We start from the raw sequence: 12,812 nt of genomic DNA on the forward strand, positions 1-12,812 counted from the left end.
CCAATAACTTAAAATCAGGAGACGCATTCATCTCACATTCTTTAACCAACATTTGTTCTTTATAATTTTGAAATTCTTGTTTCATAGCATCATACTCAAAAAGTAGTTTGGAATTTTCTTCAAGAAGTTTTGTATCTTCCCTTTTTGAAAATAAAATGCTATTTTTCAATTTCTTGTTTTTGTTGGCTAAAGAAGTGTAATGATTCGTCAAGTTTGATAAGGCAATTCTACAAGACTCTTTATCCTTAATTGATGAAAAAGTAGAGTCGAGATTTACCTCATCATCGGGATATTCCTTGTCAATGCTGTCAGCCTCCAACACTTTGTCTTTGCTCAACGTTGCCATGAAACATACATTTGCAGACAGATCTTCATCTTCATCATCAGTCAGCAAAAGCCACTTGTCATCTTCAGCAATCAAGGCTTGACCGGCTTCAACTTGCTTTGCCAAGAGCATCTTCTGCTTGTAGTATTCATAATTCTTCTTGCGAGGCAGCTTGCAATCCATAGCAAAATGACCAGGAACTCCACAGTTGTAACACTTTTTGTCAGATGTTTTTCCTTTTTCCATGATTTGTTTCTCAGTTTCTGCTTTCTTATCTCCGTTCTTGGAACCAGTTGTTTCACCTTGTTCAAAACTCTTGTGATGATATTGTTCCTTCTTTGGAAATGCACTTGTTGATGAAGTACGAAGATTGTTGTTAGTTGGCCTCGCTTTGAAATACTTTTTCTTGAAATGCTTAGTCACAGCGGCAAGATCTTGGTAGAATTCATCAGGAACACCATCTCTTGGAGCCAAGAAGTCTTCTCCCTCCTCATCAGACGAAGAAACAACAGTCATTTGTCTTTTAAGAGCCTCAGAAACCTTTCTTTCAACAACCAATGCCAAAGGATCAGTAGATACAACTTCTGGCACTTTGTTGAATGAATATTTGCTTAGAACTTGATGCTCATTCAACTTGAAAGATTCATAAAGAGTATGAATGGTGAATTTGGTCAGATCTTGATGTTGCTTAATTTGAGTTCCATAATCTTCCCATTCGGGACCAAGTGCTTTGATAAATTTGATGTTCAGCTCAATTTCAGATTTCTTGACCTTGTTCTTTCTCAGTTCATTGATCACATTGCAAAATTTGTAGACGGACTCGAGAGATTCATTTGGTGATTTCTGAAAATTGTCAAACTCAGTTAAGACAGTTGTCAGTCGGATTGTTGAGGTTACATCAGCACCTTCCATTTGTCTAGCAACTTCATCCCAAATCTCCTTTGATGTGTCATAAGAATCAACTGAGCCATAGATCTCATCAGGAAGTGCTTGATACAAGCATGACCTAGCTCTGTTGTTAGCAGCAGTACGATCTCTTTGTTCGGCATTCAAAAGATCAGGAGTCAAAATAGCACCGGTAGTAGGATGACGATGCCTAGCAAGTCCATTCATGATTGAATCCTTAAGCATGTGACCATTAGTCTGACGTTCCACATAATCCATGAACCTTTTCTTCCAAAGTCCATAGTTACCACGATAAAGAACTGGAGGTCTTGTATCAGTACCCAGAGCCAACGCTTCACGAGTAGCCATTAGAAATTGATTTGAGAATTGAATTGATTTTTTGAAGAAAGTATGAAACGATCTAAAATGAGATAGAATGAAATGATCTAAAGTTGGAAAGATAGAAAAACGATCTAAATTAATAAAGGAACTGAAACGATCTAAATCTTAATTGGAAATGAAACGATCTAAATTGAATTTTGGATGAGAAATTCTAAGTATTCTGAATGAATTTGGACAGAGTTTTGGTATGAAATGTAATGGAATGAATTGAGCAAAACCAATCACGAAGATCAGTTACCCAAGAAGTAATCAAACCAGGAATTTGTTTGAGTGAAAGATGAAACGATCTAAAAGAGATCGTTTTAGATTCACCAAAACTGAAACGATCTAAAAGGGATCGTTTTGGTTTTTCAAAGTCTGAAACAATCTAAAAGAGATTGTTTTGGATTTCTTCACAGAATTTCACCAAAACTTGATTATTTTCAAGAAATTGAATTGACCAAAACCAATCCAAAGGATCAGTTAGCCGCAATCAACTCTTCACACCACAACCACACTTATCAAAACGATCTAAATTGTATCGTTTTACAAGCCACAACACTGAAATGTAAGTATCAAGAAAAAAAATTGAAACGATCTAAATAAGATCGTTTTAGCTTCACAGTGTCGTCTTAACCTCTGAACATGAACAACTCCATTGACGATTTTTAAAAACTTCAATATCTTATGATTTTCTGAGAATTGGAACATAAAACCACTTGCAAACAGTTTGTTTTCACCTTAGCAACGATCCGATTAACACACTTCAGCTTATAACACAACAGAATCAAATCCCAAATTTTAGCGCCAAAAACTCAAAATCTGAACTTTTGATCCAGATCGAATTAGAAAACGAAACTTGAGAGGATTATGTAATTAACTATGAGGAATCGAACGGTGAACAAACATTTGTGATTTTATGTGATTTGAGAGGTTATTTTTGAATTTTCAGTGATTCAAAAAAACGAACAAAAACAGGATTAAAAGCAGAATTAAAAGGTGATTGTTTGATGAATTGTGATTGAATTCAGGTATGGATCGAGATCAAAACGATGTTTTTCTCTAATACCACATGTAACAACACGATTTTATCACTCGAATTCACATCAACAATGGCGGTTTAGTGTGTGTGTGTGTGTGTTCTTGGTGTTTGTGTGTGTGTTGAGAGAGAATTGGGATCAAGTGTGTGTTATTCAGATGTAATGGTATGAAAATGTGTCAAGGTTATGATCAGGTTATGCCAAAGTTATGATTTCTAAGGAATTAAGGGTCATTTATAGTCTAAACTAACCAACTATGCTAATTATCACAATTAGCTCCTCAACCTTAGAAATCATCAACACATGACTTAACAACAAGTAAGTCCATAACTTAAATTACAATCTATCACTATTTTTGGATTTCTAAGAGTGTTAGTAAAGAAAATGATCAAGTGATATGTCAAACCAATATTTATGGTGGAAATTAAAGGCTTCAATATAATCGACTAAAGAGCTTGAGTCTTGATCACATTATGACGACAAAAGCCTCCTTGGACGAGTAGTTTTGTCCATTCGTTTTCACTTCTTTCTCTTCCACTTGAAAAATATGAAAACCTCTCGAGATCATAAATAAGCCGTTAATTCATCGTCAAAAATATCATCTGCAGTTGGCATTTGGACAATCTCCACAATAATGAGCCTTCCGGTTTCAGAAGCCAAGGCTTTTCGACAGTTTTTTTAGTATCTTGATACAATCATTGTCGCCCCAATCGTGAAATATCCACTATAATGCAAAGAGTGATAGATTCCATTTTAAAAAGTATAGATACTCATGCATGTAGATTTTCATATATTATCATTTTCAGATAAAAGAAAAGGAATATATGCTTATAGATGTTATATACTCGTATATACAGTGGCGGATCCAATTAACAACGAGGGTGGTCACCGCCCCACCCTCAACCCATCTTTGTGAGTGATTGTTTTTCTTCTTTTTAAAGCAATTTTCCTCAGGCCCCCGAAGTTTTAATGGAATAAATGTGAAAGCTGATGAAGAAAAAAGCATGAAAAGATAACTTTTAGATTTTTATTACTATTTGACTGCTTATATATTTGGCAGATTTAAAACCAAGTTTCAATGTGTTTTAATGGAATATATGGATGTAAAGATAGATGTAGAAGATGACATATAAGAAGATAACTTTTAGATTTTTACAACTCTGACATTTTAACTCCTTATATTCTTTTAAGACTTTCATTCTTTCCCCTCTAGTTTTATAACTTGTTATATAAGCTGTAACTTTGACTAAGTAAGTAAGTATTAATCACCATTCTTATTAAAAATACTGAGTTTCTTTCACAAACTTAATTATAGATAAGTAAGTTTAGCGGGGAAAAAAATAGGCCCCCTATCACATAAGTTTCTGGATCCACCACTGCGTATATATATATATCAATTAGCTTACCTAACTTCATAAAGATATAGTTCAAATCGAAATTAATGATGCCTTCTAGATGTGGATATGCCTTGACAATTTCCCATATTGCCACCCCAATACCACCTCCGCCACCACATATATCCTTCCTTTCAACTCAAGAAATGTGTTCTTGTAATTCGACATGATGGCATCGGTAGTAATCTTTGCAGTGCACGGCATACCCTCGTTAAAAACCTTATTGAAATTCGAGTTAAGCGAACAAAAATCAAACAACTCTTTTCCATGTGTGTACTTAAAGGCAGTACCACCTACTCTAATAGATTGACTCATTAATTGCATGCAGAGACGAAACAAACACCACCAGTGCGCCAATGTTATATCAGTGTCACATAATAGCCACTTAGATCAGTGGTTCAATTAGTAAGCCATTTCTCTTTCCTCAGATTTTTTTGTACGGATACGAAATTTTTGGAGGCAAATTAATGGTGCAAATACGAACTTTCGTTTGATATTTTGCATAACTACGAAAACTGGTGTCTTAAACACCCGGTCTTAACATTTTGGGGCAAAGCCGGTGTTTGAGACACCGTCCTAGCATACGTGGCCAAACAAAGCCGGTGTCTTAGACACCGGTCTACTACTTTCTAACAAAAACGGTGACTCAGAGGCCGGCTTTCACTTGTTTGGAGGTTGTCAAAACCGGTGTCTTAGACACCGGTCTTAATAGCGTGTCAATGTCCCAGCCAAGTGTAATGTTTTGCTATGTGTGTATGTATATGTATAGATATATGTTTATATAATAGTGTAATATAAATATATGTACGTTCATGAAAAATATGTGATTGCCGGAGATGAAAGTGCCATTTGAGATTCCGCCGGTGATAATATGGGAGTTTGGAGTAGATGGCGAGTTGTCAAAGTCAAAAAGGTGAACATGTTTTGTTTTAAAAGATTTTTTGTCAGTAAAGTTGTTGGTTTGAAATTTGTTTTCTTCTTATAATATATTCCATCCATTATCATTACAAAATACATTTTTTATTTGGAAAAGTGAATATAAGGTTGTCGGCATTTAAGCTTAGGTGTGGAATCCTTCACATACAAATTTTTTAATATTTTTTTATTAATGAATAAATGTTTGGGCCTTCACGAATTTTATGGATCAAACAAGTTGAATTGTCGCTCCATCTTTGACATAATAGTCTGAAATTCTAAAACCCGAATTAACGCTTATGCCCATTAACATTCCCAGATGGAGAAGATGCTGATTGGCCCTTGGAATCCCTACATGTTCTTCAATCATCACTTTGAGTTCACTGATGGTACATTGACTGCTGACTTGGGGAAGAACATTCATGTTTCCGGTAAAAGAAGCAATGGATAGAGTCAAAAGATGTTCATCATCCCCCGTGGCGGTTCAAGGTTTTTATAACCCTCAAACGAAATCAATTTTAGAGGCCTAATCCATTACCATATAAGTTAAAGTAAAAAAAAAAGTAGCTCGACTTTTGTTATTCAACTACTAGTAATAAAAAGATGCAGATGTTGATACAAAAACTAAAAAAGGTGTTACTGCAATGTAAATTTTATAATGATACTTAATCCAAAATCCAAACATTAAGTCTAATATACTGAATATTGAGGTCTTGAAAAATTGAGGGCCTAAAGCGATCACCTAGTCTCGTAGTACTATTAAGCCACCTCTGATCATCACGACCCGGCCTAACAAACAACTCAACTGTTGACTCGTCTGTACAGATGTTGTGATCTGATAAGGTAAATGCTAACAAGTTTTTTGCCACCATAAAAAAGAATTTGTCGATATGGTAGGATTTCCGTCCTAGACTGAATTATCTCTTTAACATCACGGATGGTAGAAGGGAGCCTGACATTTAACCTCATATTTTCGGTGTGGGTCTTGACAAAGATCGTCATTGATTCCTAGATACATAAGGTGAGGGTGTGGTTGTTCTCGATATTATTTTCTTGTATGCTACTCTGATTCTCCAGATACTTTCCTTTAAAAATCAGGCTTTGCCTTAAAGGCTGCAATCCATTGACCAATTGGATCATAGTTTTCACGTCCAACATCTTGTGGTCATTTTCCACTTCCAGATTGAAGGTAGTTGAGTGTCCATGTTGAATTTGGATTTTCATTGTCACTCTGAAATAATAAACACCTAACATAATCAGCTTAGGTTACTTTATATAATTAGCTTAACATGATTGTTGGTGTTCTAGAACTCAAATCCTTGGCACTTCACCTTTGTAATACCCGTTTATACAGATCACTAGCTTTTTTGCTATTCCAAAATAATCATTATGGTGCCCAATTTCTGAATTGGCAACACTGGCTTGAACACGACAGTAAATTTTGACCTATTAATCCATTATCAGATTGACCTGTTGTGACCCTTTACCAGATTGACCTGTTACCAAAATGACTTGTTTTGATATTTTACCAAATTGACATGTTTTGGCCAGTAACCGATACAACCTGTGATGACACTTTACCTGACCACCACCCCTTACGTTGACTGTTACCATCATCATTGTTTTTCTGTTTTGCCGGTCTAGGCTTGTATAGGCAATCAGGGACTGCAACAGTTTTTAACAGGTCAAACGTAACAGATACCATGTAACAAAGGAACCAATCTAGAAGGATGTAAGCCTTTAAAGAAATTAAAGTACCTTTAAGTGACTACCGACCAGCTCGAGTGCTCAACCATATCCTTTTTAAGGAATGTATGTATAATATAAATGTCACTCCAAAAAAAAGTTGGGTTATTGCCTATGTGGCATGCTTTAAAATGCAAGAAAGCCTAAAAATTTCAACATGAGAAGGAGATAGGCACTTGATGGATTGGTTACTTCTAATCTCCCACCAAACGGTTATCCCAGAATTCCAAATCCAAAAATATAAACAGCCTTCCTTCCCTCTATTTGCTCAATTCAGTCTTTCTCTATATATTATTCATCCTACACTTCTTTCTCTCTTTCTTCAGCAGTTTCTTTTAAAGAATCGGTTATTTACATATTCCAAGCAGTTATAAGGTAGGCCATGGATTCCGAATTCTCTTGCTATTTCTAACTTAATGATATAGTATGTTTTGTGTGATTATTGATCGTGTGTGTATATGTGTATATATAGTTTGATTAGAATTAAGATACGTGTTGATTGTTTTTGATTAGTTGTTGAAAATTAGGGTTTTATAAAAAATATTGTGTTATACTCAGTTACTCACAAAAGACGGTCTGAAAGCTTGATGGTAAAGATTGTTTATTTTTTGTTTTTTAATGAATTATTATTGTTTTTTTTTTTCTTTTGATGTCCAGGGTTTAATTAGTTTTCGAATTAAAATGTGTACGTTTATGTGATTGGTTTGGGGAGAGTTATAATGTTAATGTGATTGGTTTGGGGAGAGTTTGTATGTTAATGTGATTGGTTTGGGGATAGTTGATGGGAAAGAAATAGTGGTACAATTTACGAGTTTGACGCGAAAAAACTTATGATATGTTTTTATGTACAAGTAGATATACTAAGTTATGAAATACTGAAAAAAGGTTTATTTTGTATGCTTTTTGTCAAAATCGGGCTGGTAGAATGCGCATAGAGTAGAATGCGTATACACTCCATTATTAGAAGTGTGTCTTGCCTTAGAAATTGCCCAAAGAAAGTCTGATTGATCCTTTATTATTGACTCCTTACCTTATTTGTCAGATAGATGTGTTATTATGCCATCTTATAAACAAAAACCCCATACTGGTAATGAATACAATAAACACATGTACAAAATGACTAAAATGTGTTTCCATGCAAGAAGAACTATTTTAGGTCCTACTCATTAATCAAGTATTTTAAAGATGATTGAATTGCATAAAGCCACTGCTCATTCAGGGAAAGATCCCTACTCAGATGTGAGATGGATTAATTATAAAAGTCATCACCCTTCACTAAGAAGAGTTCCGATATTATAAGCATTTGAATATAACACTTTAGATGACTCGCGATCCATTTGACCCGTTTCAACCTATTGCCAGTTTTTTTATCACTGTGTTTTCATTATCATTAATGGTGCTTTTACTTTTTACTGGATGTTGATGTCATGTGGTTGAGGGATCCCTTCCCACATTTCGACCCATATGTGGATTTTTCAAATTGCATGTGATCATTACACTAGAAACTCAACTAATGTCTAAATTTTCTAGATACTACATATTTTGGTGGATTTGGTGAACCAAGTAAGGACTTGAACAAAGTTTGCATATGCATGCAAGTTGTGCTGCCTGTTTGGGAAACAAAGTTCATGATCATGACTGGAATAACTTCATGGATCTTCTTCCTCACATGTAGAATTCATATATAAACTCTGTTGTTTATATATGGAATCGGGTGGGTGGACCAAACTGATGATTCTAGGCAGAACTGTTTTTAGATAAAAGGTTTGACTTTAAGAGAGCTGCTTCAGCATACATCACATCCCAACACTAAAGTTTGCAGAGGTATTGTTTTTGTTAATTTAGTCTAATTGTTGATAGGTGGTGATTTGTATTGATCGGTATTAGGGACATCTTCCTTATATATCCGACAGAACTTAACTACTCAAGATGCATAAAGTCTGTTACAGAAAAATTGCATGAGAGATGGGTATAAGATTTGTATGTGAGACCCTATATCAACTTCTAAATATTTATTGCTTGCAATAGCAACTATGTTATCTAGCATACAAGTAAGATTTTTCTGCTATATTAGAACTTCCAGTGTCTTCGTTTGCTATAAATTTTGTTTGGATACGATAAAGTCAATGCAATAAAAGGCTTTGAAACCAAATGGATCTGTTTCTGGTAGGTAAAGGTTGGAGCGTTAGACGTGGCTTAATCGAAGACTATCAATCTTGTTGATGGGAAACACTTGCCTGATGTTCCAACGTTTTTGAATTAATCGGTATAGGTAATTGTTTCTTGAAGTTATATGTTTTATATAATAGTTTAGAAGTTCAGTTAATATATACATGCTTTCTTTTTGATGTTTGAGTCATCAATCTAATTTAAATATATATTGAGTTGATGACTTTATATAGCATGTATAGTCTTTAATCTTCATGACCTTTATAGATATATTGACCTATAACTTTACTAGGTGCACTGCAGAGGTTTAGGAGAATCAATTAGCTTTTGAGTTATCGATAAAGACACATAAGGAAGCCTTGAAGCTTGCTAGAAAAATGGACCATTAAAAATCTTAGAGACCAAGGAAACCAATCTAGGCTCTTTGATCAGAAAAATGGATGGTCCTGATTGATTCCAATCACATATGATTTGAAATTTCTATGGAAGTCTCATGTGACAGATATTTCGCATGTGTAAATCACATGTGCACTACATGGAAGGTTTTTTAGTGCTCTAAAATCAACCCCACGGTGCCTATGTTCTAAAATGTTTTTTTTATTGATTTAACTATAATGTAATAATAATGTTTTTGTAATCATAATTTGCGATTCAGTTATCTATAATTTAGTTAAATGGCCTAAAAGTGTTGTCAGGGCTGGCTCTTTTTGGCCTGTACATTGACCCATTTTAGCATAAACTATATTCGGCCCCTACCCAAGGTGCCCATTTTACCGCTTCTGTTCAATAGCATTTGACGTTTTAGGTTTACCCTGGGCAAACTCTAGGCAGTGATGCCATAAGAGGCAATCTTGGTCGAGCAGGGGTGAATGAGAAATCTGGAACCGCACCATTGAACTGGCTCGAGCCTGTTTCCCTGAAGCATCATCAATGCACATAATGCCTTCCTTGCCTTCAAAAACTCCCACATGTCACTTCATACTCAATAACATAAACACAGTTCTTAAATATAATTGTATTATAGATTTATAGTATAATACAACTTTGTAATCGACCACTATAACATTTCTTAACTAGGCTAGCTATATGTGATTATGTTAGGATTTTGAGAGTGAAGCTATAAATATTTTTTATTTACCTTTCAGGCTTGGACAGTTAAGGAATGCATTGATCAAAATCATGCGTTTCAGTGACCAGGATATTGTTACTCTCTTTGGTGGCCATACCAAGGTGGGTACCATTGCCACATTTCATTGCTCTCTCTGGTGACCAAGATACTGTTAGTGCACTACCAATACACATGTTCAAGCTTAAATGTTTAATCACATGTCGGAAGATGTAACATTGAGCAGGTATGCGTATATTACATGCAATGACTGAGAAAAAGTTTTAGTTTTTCTTTTTTGACGCATTACACATTGCATATATAGTTTAAATTGATCCATTTGTTAGTAAATGGGTCAATTGCTCTATTCTTGGTAACAAGAGGTTAAAATCTCTATTCACCGATTGTATATCTATCTTATATTAATATAAACCAAGGTTATCGTTATAGCGTAAATCTTCCCAAATCTTTATAGTTAAAAGAAAAAACAAAATTATAACTGCAATGTAGATTTTGTGATCATCTTTGAAGCAATACTTATTTGTAAAACCTACATGTTTATATCCATAATTCTACCTTTAGTATAATCTCAGTATCACGATCTTCACAAGTATATCAGAAAGGCTAATGTAAAAACAAGCTAATTCTAAGAAATGACGTTGATGTAAATGTTGCTTAACCAATCTTTCATTAAAGTGGGTTTGAAGCCAATAAACAATGTGGCTCTAAGGAAGTAATGATGACAAATTGGCAGTTTAGGTGTGACATGACTAATTCTACAGATTACATATCAAGGATGATCTAATTAGGCTTATAAAATTGGTTGACCTACCCACAAATCCTCTTCAGTCTTTGATTCCAAGATACCATCATTTAAATTCTTTTCTACAACATCGAGTGCTTTCATGAACTTTTCAGCCATTTGAAACTGTTCATGTGCAGCGAGGAGCTCTGCACATCTATCTTTCATATTCCTTTGAGCCACTTATTGAACCATAATGGTTTTTGCTTTCCTATCCGTAACAGAAGTAGACTACTTCGTGACATTCTCCTTTTTATGAATGAAGTCAGTTTGAAGGTACGACATGTTGATATTGGTCGCCTCTGCATGTGACACTTGGTTCTCAAATTCTTTCATCTGATAAATGATTGTTGTAACATTGGCGGCTTGAGTTATCAGCGATGGCAGACAATGGTCATGTGAATGACGATATCAACGATCAAACTACTTTGTCATTGGAGATGTTGAAAATGAATTATCCGTTTGTGTGTTGTCAAGAGAGCTTGAAGATTCACTTACTCTTTCGCTAAGGCACAAGTTGTGGGAAACACATCCAGTTGGGCAGTTTAAGGATCTCTGTGACTTGACTTTGCCTGAAGGTCCAATTAAATCTCCCATACCTCTAAAGTAAAACAAGAATTCTATTTTCTGAATCTCTATAGATGGGTTGCTTATGATATGGACTCTTAGCAAACAACTATTTGGAGGATGATCAGAATATGTTTAAGTTTAATGACTCAAAAGAATTTCTGTGGTAGGCCCTTCATCCCTCCGGGCTACTATAAGACCTGGCAGATTGGGATTCGTGTGAAAAGTTCAAAAAAGCTCGTGGCTTTCATAACTTGGCTGCCTCCAAGAATGGGGATATGCAGTGAAATTGTTAGCATACTAAAGGTAATTTCTTGTGTGTTCATAAGAAGCCACGATAAAAAAGATTGGCCCTGTCATGATCAAAGAGGTCACCAGGAGTTTTCACATGGAAAACATATGGCAGGTTGCTTATGCAGCAAGGGTGGTTCTTTCGACTCTAATTACTTCTCGCCAATATTGACTTAAATTTTTGAACCCTAAAAAGCTCATTGATGTCGAGTTTTCGTGACTTGGCCCAAGAATGACAATGATGAAGTTTTATAAATGCCCGATTCAACTGCAAGTTACTAAATTTTGGGTAAAAAAGGGTAATGGAGGGAACCCTAGCCCTGGTACCATAACTGGTATATGCTCTTCAAATCTGCAATATCGTATTGTGTGAACCTAACAAATTTTTTGGTTACTAAACACAAAATCGCATTGATACTCCAGGTTTGTATAACTAAATTCAACTGTACATTTTTCTCATTATCTTTAATTTCTATGTTTAAATTCTTTATATTCAATTGTGTATTTGTGTATTACTGCTCCCGGTGCTTTTAATTCAACTATCTTTTCAGTAAAAAAAGATGATATGTAAGGGGGAAAAAACATACCCTATAATGTCCCAACTCCCCCTTACTCCATTAGAGTTCTGAACCACATATTACTAGGCTAGTGAGATGAACCCTTGGATATCAAACTCTACATTTATGGTATAATTTATAGATATTTTGATGGTAAATATTATTGTCTGTAGCTTACTTTGTATGAGATCACATATTAATGGGCGTTTGACAAGTGAGTTTAATACTATGAGCTTTTCCGGAAAGGGAAGTGGATGTCAAAAGTTCGTATTATTGATATAGAGCCTCATCTTTTCTACATAATAATACCAGGTGCTTGGAAATGCTAAAGGAGCAGTTGATGTTTTGGTGTCATTTATGATATTCAAGGATCCGATATCAGTAACAGGGATGCTAGGATACATTCTTACAGTGTGCTGGGATTGATTCTTTATAGTGAAGCCAAGAAAAGGACAAAATAAACCTCTTCTATTTTCTCGCATCTACAGGTTCTACCATTCCCCTTTCAACAATGTTGGGAGAACACACTTTTAGTATGATTTGTTGTTCATTCAAGTCCATGTATGACCTAGAGTTTTTTGTTTTAAATGATGGAAAAAAATGATGCATTTCGTTTGTAACTTGTGACGTGATTA

At 35.0% G+C, this 12,812-nt stretch overlaps 1 pseudogene; it reads right to left on the reverse strand.

Annotated features, from left to right (window-relative positions):
- Positions 1 to 3,077: 3,077 nt before the first annotated feature.
- Positions 3,078 to 4,340, reverse strand: LOC122589129 (annotated as a pseudogene).
- Between the last annotated feature and the right edge of the window lie 8,472 nt (positions 4,341 to 12,812).

Source organism: Erigeron canadensis, chromosome 1 (assembly GCF_010389155.1).
Source record: "Erigeron canadensis isolate Cc75 chromosome 1, C_canadensis_v1, whole genome shotgun sequence".
Taxonomy (NCBI): Eukaryota; Viridiplantae; Streptophyta; class Magnoliopsida; order Asterales; family Asteraceae; genus Erigeron; species Erigeron canadensis.